At 35.9% G+C, this 11789-nt stretch overlaps 1 pseudogene; it reads left to right on the plus strand.

Moving 5' to 3' along the window:
* Positions 1 to 10666: 10666 nt before the first annotated feature.
* LOC111737671 lies at positions 10667 to 10785 on the plus strand (annotated as a pseudogene).
* Positions 10786 to 11789: the final 1004 nt, after the last annotated feature.

The following is an 11789-nucleotide window of genomic DNA, read 5'->3' on the forward strand; positions in this document are numbered from 1 at the left end:
AAAAAGGAAAGAGTAGAACATAGAATATTAAAGTAGATTCACTATATGGCATTAAGCCTATGGCATCTTCTTTTAAAATACCAGATTGGAGGAGACCGACAGGCATGACAACTAGGTGCAATGTGTGATCCTATATGGAATCCTTTTGCCGGAAAGAACATGGTCAGATAAGTGGTGGCATCCAAACGAGATGTGGATTGGACGGTAATAATACACGAATACAAATTTGCTGACTTGCTGTTTGTGACGTGGTCCTATATTCGGGAAGCCTTGTTTGTAAAGGATGGACGTTGCAGTATTGAGGGTAATGGACTGCTGCTTGTGATAAAGTTGTTCAAAAAAGAAAAACCACACTATTCTGGCAATCATTCTGTAACTTTTAAATTACATCAAAAGAAAAAGAAAATGTGTGTTCTTTTGACAGTATTTGTGTCCTCTAGCTTAACTGTCTGTTTCTAATGTGGCAGGCATTCTACTAAACACATTACATGTGTTTACTGATTTAATCTCCACAACAGCTTTACTAGACAGGTCCTATTATTAACTCGTACGTATAAGGAAACTGAGGCGCAGAGGGGTGATGGGCACTGCCTGTGGTCTCCCAACCAGGAAGTGTCAGCAAGAGGAAAGCTAATGTGACCTGTGGAATCGCAGGCTGGGTGTTCTTAGTCACAATGTTTGGTGATAGACTGAACAGAAGCACAGGAAGGTAGCTATAGCTTAAGGCTTTGAAGAGTTCACATTTATAAATTATATTCCTTTCTTCCGATCAGCTCATGTCACCAAATGCTTGCTCTGTGGTAGGCATTGTTCTTGGTGCTAGGCGAGATTCAAAGTATATTTAAATACATACATAGTCTCTAAATACATACAGAAAGAAAGAATATGCAGGGAATCATCAGAAACTACACAGGACAAGTGGATGGAAGGTACAGGTTTTGGCAATAAGATCACAGGAAGAGATCCAATGATAATCTGGGCAGTCGTTCACACTTTGGGATAGGGTGTTCTTTTGTTCCCTGTCCAGCCATACGATTCACTGGTACAGTCACTCCTAGCGACTGTAGGTAAGTAGGTAAACTCTTCTGCACCTGTATCCTCATTGGGAAGATGGGTAATAACGCTAATGACAGTGTTGTGACTTTCAAAATGGGGAATTTGTTATTTCTGTAAAGCACTTTATATCCCTCCGCATAACACTTCCTTTTCCGGGGTATTTGTCTGCGTCTGCTTAGACCCTCATTTGCAAAGGTCACAGTGAGTAGAGGAGGGACAGACGAGTGTGTGAGGCTGTTAATGAGCGCTGAGAAGTTAAGGAGAACGTGACGAGCAGTGCGCGCAGCAACGCCAACGAGCCCTTCACCTGCTCCTCTTCCCGGTGCTGGTGTCCAAGCTCTGACACGAGTGTCTTTTCCTTCGACTACTGGAATTAGAAAATCTGCCATTTTGCAAATCTCAGCAAGAACCTTGAGAGGAATGGTCCCAAAATTCCAAGCCATTTTTGTAGCCAGCTTTTAAAGGGCTTGTTAGTTGAATAGAATTTACTATTATTTAAGAATAATGAGTAGCGCCACCTTTTCTCTTTGGTTACTTCCGTTTATGTGTTTCAGTGTCATTCCCAGCTCCGAGTATTTAACTCTAATTTCTCACTCAGTGACAAAAACTCCAGATTTGTTGGAACAATTTTGGCATTCAAAATGAAATGGGCTCCTTATATTACTGAGAAGCAAGGTGCCCAGAAGCCCCTTTGAATTTCCTATTTCCATATGCACCAGATTTTCACATTCTGAAATATTTCTTATGGGAACACGAGAAAACAGTTATAATTAAACTTAAGTAGAGAAACTATATTTAACTCACTCTCTGGAATATATTCTGGAGAAGTAGCATTGAAGGCAAATTCTGCATTATCAGGCACCTGGGGGTCCCAGATTCAGCAAGGTATCTTTCCCATCCCCCATCAGCTTGGACTTATATAATTAGTCAGTGGAACAAAGAAACACAAGGACAAGGACAAAGAAACAAAAACCTTCATTTTGCCTATGTCCACATTTGACTTTCAAGCAATGCATATATTTTCCCTGCTGAGACAGAAGTAGATTTGCATTCATTTACAAAAATGCCATCTTACTCAGGAATTAAAGAAAAGAATTTTCTAAAGAATCGTCTGCGACTTGCTTTATAGAAGAAGGTAAAATAGTCACCACATTCTGACAAAAGAAAAACAGGATTTATCCATTGCCTCCCCCCACTCTACTCTTATTTTCTTCTTGAGCCAGGAAAAGGAATTTTTGTTAGTCAGTTACTCACATCTATTGTATTAATTTCCTATTCCTATTATAACAAATTACCACAAAGTTAGTAGTACAGTTTACTATCTTATAGTTATGGAAGTCAGAAATCCAAAATGGATCCCACTGAGCTAAAATCAAGCAGGGACCTGTTCCTTTTAGAGGCCCTGGGAGGATATCCACTTCCATCTTCAAAACCAGAAGTATAGCATCTTGCGTCTTTCTGATTCTAACCTCCTCTTCTACCTCCCTCTTCCCGTTATAAGGGCTGTTGTGATTACATTGGAACTACCTAAACAACTCAGGATCATCTTCCTGTTTCAAGGAAAGCTGATTTGCAACATGAATTCTTTCTGCAACCCTAATCCCCCCATGCCACGTAACATAAAATCTTCACACTCTGGGGATTAGGACACAGCCTATCATTCCAATCACCAAACATTACTGGTTTAGTTATTTAGCTTAGTTTAGTTATTTAGAATGAGAGCCGGCAGTCATGGGCCTAGCCCTGTGTGAGAATGAAGGTGTCATACAGAGAAGGAAATGTGTTTGCCTTTAGTGAATTTAAACTCATCTAATTTAATTCATTTTATCTTGCGGCTTCCATGCGAAATGTGAGACTAAACGGGGCTAAATGTCACTGGGAAAAAGACTTGGGTTTTTGCCTTATTTTCACTAAGTGATGCCCTTGCACAGACAATTTATATTTCCCTTCGCTTCATTCACTTTTCTAAAAATGGAGTGAAACATGTTTTGATTGTAAAGGTATTTCGTGATCCATGATAAATTTTGCTTTACCTAAGAATTCTGCAAAGTGGGTAGGAAAAGTAACATCCAAATGTGAAACTCTATTTTAGCAGAAGACGGCTTGCCTGAAAGGTAGGGTGCCTGACTCTGCGTTAATTGTATTTCTAAAATTTAGATATGTTACGAGTACAATGATCATAAAAATAATTTGAGTACAATAATCATAAAAATAATTTTAGTCTCTAATATATGGGTTCTAATTTATAGGAAATTTATAGGTCACACTTTTTAAATAAGATTTTTAAATGATTGAGTATTGGCTATATCAACTGTCATAATAAAAATTATGGCAATGAGAATCAACAATATACAAATAGAGAAGTACAGATGAATTTCACAAACGTAATGTTTAGTGAAGCCAGACACAAACAATTCTGTACTAAAAGTAAAATTATATATTGTATAACTCTATTTTTATAGAATAGAAAAGAAGTCAGAGTTTTGGTAGCATTTAGAAGGTTCAGAAACTGAAAGCAAGCACAAGTGGAGAGATGCTCGGGTGGGGGTAATGTTTGCCTCTTAAGTTAATGCTGACTGTAAGAGTGTGTTTAGCTAGTGAAAAGTTACGAATCTGCACATTTGTAATATGTACATTTTTCTATATGTTTTATACTTTTCTAAAATTTTAAAAATGGGTTTACCTAAAGATAGGAAAATATGTAAATTTACCAGTGTATAAATTGTAAATATTAAACACCACATAAACAGTTTAATCATCAGAGATACACCAAGAATTTATCATGCACCAAAATTTTCCTAAATTATAAAAAAAAGCATCATGTAGCAATTTTAACAAATATATAGAGAGCTATATGTATATATAAATATTGATATAGATAGAGAAGGAGAAGGATCTAAGAGAGGCATATGAGAATATTTCCTACCAATATTTGTGAAAATAGTATTTGAGAAACTGAAGGGCAGAACTGAGATCCTTTTAAAAAGCATGTTAATTTCATTTGTTTTATTTTCTTCTCTCATTCCTTTTGCAAATTTTCAAATTGAACTTGGGAATCACTAAAGCAAGTTAACTTTTTCTCCCGAAATCAATTAAATTTTTATAACAATCACTGATTTCTGAAAGGGCATGTCATTCTCAAGGGTCATCTGTACTACCCTGCTCATACATGTGCATCAGGCCAGTGTGACGCTATTGATTAACCACTCACAGTCACACATATCACACAATCAGGGTATGTTACCATGGAAGATTAAAATACTTTCTTTTACAACAATCTAAGTACGAGCATGATTAGACAGTAATTGATCTTCTAGTCTGTCATGATGCCTATTTTATGGGCTAATCCAGGCAAGTTATTCTTTTTAGGACTAGCAGACCCGTTTCAAGAAGTCAGATATGTCCTTGTGGAGAGCTAGTTTTTTTGTATATAGGGAGGTGAAAAAAACATAATCTGAGACTTAGAGAATGTTAGTTCTGAGTTCTAAACTTAGCTATAATGTGAGAAGGCCAGATAACAGGATTCTGAGATCCATGCACACTCATGTGTCCATCAGTAAAACTGCACTGCCTCTGCCTAAAGATTATGGGGGCAAAGGACACATTCTATGCTGCTCGTGGTTTTCAAGATATCAAAAAATTTTCTGCAGTTTTGGCTGTTCCTTGTTAGACTTTGCCTTTCATCAATGAAGAATAATAAGAATCCAGCATATAGTAGATGCCCCAAATTATGTTAGAATAGTAAGTAAATGAATGAGGGTATGGATACAGCCAAACTAAAAGTAACATACCCGAGGTGATGGTTTTTATGTTGCCTATTATGGCAAAGTCTGAGCTACAGGTAAACTGCCTTAAAATCAATGCATGAGTTCAACGACTTTAAATCTTTTGAAAGTAAACAAAACTTGTTTATGGCAAAGGGACTCAGGAGGATCCTATGGCCTCAAGTAATTATCAGAAAGATTAGTTTGATGGTCTAAATGATGCATGGCAAGAAGTGGGAATCTGAATGTGTATTTTTGGAAAAAGAAAAAAAAATATATGTGTGTGTGTGTGTGTGTATATATATATATATATATATATCATCAACTAACATAGATAATTATTTCCTGGACCACAGAACCAGAGTCATTGTGGTTATTAACCAATGAAAGAGAGAATCTCACATATCTGTCAAATCACAAAGCAGCACAAATGTCACAGTATCGAGGGGTCCCCACATGGACAGTCATGACCACTCTTCTTTTTGAAGCATCCATTTACCTCTGTTTACAAAGCATTTGTTGTGATTCACCATTTTCAAAAAGTATAGGTTACAGGTCACTGGAGATAACCAGAGCCTTACTCCTTGGAACTCACTATGCAGTATCCCCTTTAAAGTATCCAGTAGAGTGTTTAGTCAAAGATTTCTTCTACTGAGGACCTACTAAGAGTCAGACATTTTCATAGATATGGGCGTTTACAAATATCTTATGATCTTTGGAAACATTTTCTGTCTACCATCTGCCTGAAAATCACATGGTGTGGACCATGCACTTCCATCAAACACTGCCGAGTGGCTCTATCCTTCCCAGCAAACAAAAAAATCTCAACTTGGCCTTGAAAACCAGCCATAACTCTTCTCAATTTAAACTTACCCTCTACCTTCTGGTGGTCTGGCAACATATTTAGCAAATGTAGCACAATCCAAGACAATCCTTAATTGTTTGGAAAATCTCCAGTAGCTTACCATAAAGAATACTTTGCTGAAACAGATAGTCCCTGGCAGGAAAGGGCTCCAATGGCTCTAACATTTTGTTTTTCTGTCTGGACCCCAGCTGAAATGAAAAGAAGGGAAGAGGCCTTAAAACAGACTTGAGACAGAGCACATGCAAGTCAGAGTAACTGGGTGGGCTGAAACTCTTATTTAAGAAGCCAGCTAAAGCCAAGCGAGCCCGAGCAGTGGTTGTGGTTTTGCTCTAGAGTTGATCTTAAGTATCAGAGTCCAGAAGGACATAACTTGAAAATAATTACATTAACAGGAAATTCAGCTGATCTCTAGGGAAGAAGTCAAATCCCTCACTACTTAGGCTAAACACACACTTCCACAAGTAACATAGGTGGGTTCTCAGTCAGCTCTGAGGCTCAATCTGAATTACCAGTGAAGAAGACACTTCTGATCTCAAGAAGATAATGCTGTTATGAATTTGTATATTGATTTTGAAAGAGTGTCAGATGCTCAGTTCACATTTTGGAGCAGCAGAAAGTTGTAGGATTAGGCTTTGCAGGCAGGCATAAGTGGGTTTAAGTCCCATTACCATTTTCTGGCTATTAGCATTTGAACAAGTCAGCTAAACTTTTTCTAGGTTTCTCCATCTATGAAATTGAGATGAGAATTATTTGTACCTAGTTAGATCTCTCTAAAGCTTAAATAAAACAATATAATATTTCATATATGCAAAACCTTAAAATGCAAGTTTATTTATTCTTATGTTGTTATAATTATTAAATAATTTGTGTGTTTTAGTTTGGGAAAATTGCATGAAATTTGGAGATGTCAAACAATAAACATGAAACTTGGTCATGTCATCTATTAAGCTATTATTTATGTCTCATTTTGCACATCTATAATAGGAGAAAAATACGTGCCATATTTCCTGGGATATAAAGTATATACAAAAAGACTACACAAATTATTTAATATATTCTAGGCATTCAGACTGCTTGGACCATTTTATCTTCTTTGTGCCTCAAGTTGTTTCTCTTCAATTTTTGCTTTTTAAAATTAAGCTCAAATTTAGCTATCTAAATTACAATATTGCCGTATGATATTTATACTAAGAGATACAATCTTGAGAGAGAGTGATCTACTAAAAATTTGATCTGATGATTTAATTTGACTGGTCCGTAAGTCCCAGAAGAAAGCGTGAATAACTACACAATGGCAAGTATTCTATGTTCCAGTCACAGGAGTTAGGTGAGACAAATCTCACCCCAAAATAAATATATGTCCATTTCCCAAAGGTACTCCATAGTGATAACATTAATATTTATATGTGATATGTTAATATCACATATTAATGTATTAGTAGTCATTCTTTTAAAGCTTTTATTCTGTCCATTCCTTTACAACTCAAGATACCATTCTAGAAGGACAGTGGCAAAATGGATAGGAAATATAATGTTGATTTTTTAGAACAAGAAGGTGCTGAGCATGAAAATAAGTATCATAGGATAGCAAAAGATCACAAGCTTTAGAATCATAACGACCTTGATTTAAACCAGATTGCACTACTTTCCAGTTATATGACTCGGGGTGGGTTTCTTAAATTTTGTTATCGTGTTTCTTCATTTATAAATTTGGAGATATATAGATGCATACATACATATATATAATTTCTCCCAAGAGAATATTTAACTTGGCTAATATTCTCACCTGATGGGAGGTAATAAGAATAGTGGTTAGGATTGTCAGTGCATAAATTGAGATGATTTCTGTAGCCAGTATTCCCAACTGCCACTGTTATGCTCTTGTAATTTTAGGAGTGTTTTCCCTTGAGAAGGAAGAAGGGCATTTTAATAAAAAGCAGGGCCAAATAAGAGATAGGAAACTTAAAAGAAAAAATTTGTTTCTCATGCTGCCCAGTATTTTCTCCTGGATGCTAAGATGTGCTACCAGTGAGCCATATTTGAAGTGGGGCTTCTAGTTTCTTCCTATGGACCATATTGCATTCTGTGGACCACGACAAAACCCAGTACAGAGTGAGAATATAATTTATACTTGAGGTCCTGCCTGGCCACACAATAGTAACTGTCACTTGCAAAATTGTGTTTTTAGATATTCAGAGAAAGTTATGATGCTTTACAGGAACAGTTTTTTGCCTCATGGCAATGCTGTCTCATAATATTTTGGCCTCTGACCATCTCTCCAGAAAAAATCTTCTACTACATTCTCTCCATATTTATGCTATATTCTTAATTCTCTAGTCATAAAGGATATGCTTGCATTCAGAAGTCTCTTTTAATACAGACACACACACACGTGCACGTGTGCAGCCACACATGTGCGCGCGCGCGCGCGCGCACACACACACACACACACACACACACACACACTTTGACTTGGATTGCCTTCCGGTCTCCTTGATCATTTCTCCTTGGTGATTCCTCGAATCCCATAATCCCTAGACTTTTTTAGTTCCTCTATCATGGCACACGATCTTTTCCTTCTGGGCCTTTGAGTACCATGACGCCACTGCCTTTCATGCTCCTCCGCTAACACTTTGCCTTACCATTCTTTAACACTTAATTTAAACATTTCTTCTTCTGGGAGTCTATTTGTTTGTTTGTTTTTGTTTTAAAACCTGCAAACTAGATTAGATCCCTCTGTGTTTATTTGTAGAGTATGATGTCCTTCCTTTCTTTTCAATAAAACAATGCTGCTTTTTCTAGACCTTATATTTCAGGTAAGATGAACATTAAAGTGACAGAGGACACATATCTCATTTATGACTCTATCTACAATACCCAGCACAGTTTCTGTCATACTGTAAGAGACAGATGTCCTGTATACATTTACTGAAATAAATAAAAAAAATTCTTGTTCCCCTAAATCCTTTTCTATCTACTTCTGAGTATATCTCATTTTGTTAATAATAAAAACTAATATTTGCTGAGTGTTTGCTATATTCCAGGCAGTGGGCTATCTGCTTTTTATGCATTATCTCACTTAGTACTCAAAATATTTCTTTGAGTTAATTTTTCTATTAGGTGACCAAAAACATATTTATTTTCTAATAACTTTAAAAAATAAATATGTCAGGTATATACAATTAGTAAAATACTAGGCTTTTATTGGACACAGATAAAGTAACAACAGAGACTGTCATTTTAAGATCCTACTATAGCCCTAGCTAACATTTGGACAATAACCTCATGAAACACACTAAGCCAGAACCACCTAGCTAAATCACTCTCAGAAGCTTCCAGAACTTCAGAAACTAAATGAGATCATAAATATTTGTTGATTTAGGCTATTGAGTTTGGGAATAATTTATTATACAGGAATAGATAACATATAATTCCAAACCTAAATTTGACTTTAGATCATCTTGTAAAAGAATTCAAGATTAATTTTAAAAATTTTTCTAGCTTTCTTAATTAATGCCATCATTTTCTTCATTTCTTCTGTGTACAAAAAATAGTTATTTATTGTGGTGATCATTTTGCAACATATGTAAGTCAAATTGTTTGTCTGTACACCTTAAACTTATATAGTACTGCATGCCAATTATACCTTAATAAAACTGAATAAAAAATGGATCTCATATACCTCAGAATAACAGAACTTTCTGTTTTTTTCTTAAGCTACATGGGATTTTAAAATAAGATGGCACCTTGATATGTTTACTAGTGTAATAATGCAGTGGCTAGGACCAAAATGATGTTAACTTGCAAAAAAAAAGACCTCATCAGGAACAAAAGATAAACTGCTTTCTTGGTCTTATATGATTTCCAGTGCAAGGAAGAATACAGAGCAAGAAATAGATGCTGATTTGCTCAGATCTAGAAAACAGTGAGAAAATAGTTATTAAGTGAGCTGTCTATTGTATAGAAATTGATAATTCTTGCTTTAAAAAAGTCTTGGTTACATCAGACAGCTTTCTGTTCATTCTGTCTATATGTAGAATGTGTTACAAACTGCAGAGAAATAATATATTTTGAGTTCGTCTTTCTTCTTTATAAGTTGATTTACTGATATACCATTTTATAGGGACAATGAATAAATATCAGAAATGTACATTGTCATGCATTTCTTCTCACTTTCTGCTTAACCTATACCATACAATTTATTTTAAAAAGGCGAACAATGAGATTTATCTGCAGTAAATGTACTCAGACAAATTATCTCATTTTCATACTGACAACGAATTATGCAAATACACATGCTATCATTTTCTTATGTATCTCTACAAAAACTTTCATTGTGCAAACCCAAATAGACCTTATCTTATATTTCACTGGGGTTTGTGTCTTGTTTAAGAGCTTAGGTTCAATTATGAGGCAGATCTGTGTTAAATCCTCCTGGGTGACCATGGTAAAGCTGCATTACCTCTCTGAGTCTCAGTTTCTCCCAAAAAATTAAAATAGAAACTGTTATTTTCCTCATTTTACATCTGTTGTTGAAAGGAGTAAGTGCGATAATGTCGTATAATGTGCTAAGTACTCTGATAACTAGGATGCAGAAAATATATATTAGCTTTTTATTAACAAGAAATGCAGAGGGAATTATTTGATTTTGGAACTTCCACCAGGTTACTTCATTTAGTAATCAATTCATTAATTCCCAATGACTCTTTGATACGTGTGATATAATTAATCATCAGTATCCCCTACGAGATGAGCTCACGGAGGGCATGGTTTTTTTTCTAGAGCATCTTATATAGTACTCAGTGCCCAATGACAATGATAAATGATCTGACAGGCATTTGGGAAGATTTCCATGAGCACTCAGAAATAGAAGCTATTGATTCCACTTGGTGGCTTGGATGAAATGGGAGAAAGGGAAGAATCTCAGAAAAGTATTCCAAAAATGTTGACACTCGAGCTGAGTCTAAAGTAGACATAGTTTGTCAACGGCCATGCCACTCTGAACATGCCCTATCTCGTCGGATCTCGAAAGCTAAGGAGGGTCGGGCCTGGTAAGTACTTGGATGGGAGACCACCTAGGAATATCAGGTGCTGTAGGCATTGAAAGAAAGGAGAGAGAGAGAGAGAGACGGCGGGGGAGGAGAGGGAGAGAAAGAGAGAGAAAGAAAGGAAGGAAGGAAGGAAGGAAGGAAGGAAGGAAGGAAGGAAGGAAGAGAGGAAGGAAGGAAGGAAGGAAGGAAGGAAGGAAAGAAAAAGTTTGAGGTTCTACAATGCAGTGATTCTCAGAACTACTTGCTTTTACTAACTCAGGGTTATATATATGTTTTTTTTTTTAGAAATTGACAATATGCACAGAGTAAATGGGCTCAAGGTAATCCTTTAGAATGATAACTTTAACTGAATTATGTGTATGAGTGTATGAACAAAGATGAATTTATGTGAAGGACAGTGTAATAGAGGAGGAAAGTAATTCTAATTTATCTTATGTACCTAGAATATCATTAAATATAGATCTGTTAATCAACCTCAGAGATATAAACAGAAGAGGCAAACAAACTAAGCCGGGCTGTAGCAAAAAATTCACCCTAAATGTTTCTTCACACTCTTTTAGGCCACTTGGTGAAGTTGAAAATCAAATTATAGGTCTAATTATCAAAGTATCTATGTCCTGTAATTTGAAATATATAATACAAGTGTTCAACACATGAAGTTAGATTATCATTTGAAAATCAAACTAGTCACTTAACGTCATTAACACTTATGAAAAATATCGCCAATGAAAGTGCCACTCCATGTTAATGTTAATTACTGATTGTGAAAATATCCTAAAGTCATCCTGGTGAACATACAAATACCTATCTTATATATTTATTTCCTGTAAAACCCTTGACCGAGAGATATGTCTTGAGTCACTTTTGACAATAGCAATATTTAGTGACAAGGAGATGAAGGTACTTGCTCAAGGCAACTACAATTGGGATTTGAGATCAAATCTACCTGATTTCTCCATACAGAATGATGACAGCTACAGGGAGACATCCCCTTTTAGTCATATTCTCTTAATCTCTCTCCTGATCCTCCCCCATCCCTTCCTCTAACTATTT

Source organism: Pteropus vampyrus, unplaced genomic scaffold, assembly GCF_000151845.1.
Source record: "Pteropus vampyrus isolate Shadow unplaced genomic scaffold, Pvam_2.0 Scaffold29, whole genome shotgun sequence".
In the NCBI taxonomy this organism is placed as follows: domain Eukaryota; kingdom Metazoa; phylum Chordata; class Mammalia; order Chiroptera; family Pteropodidae; genus Pteropus; species Pteropus vampyrus.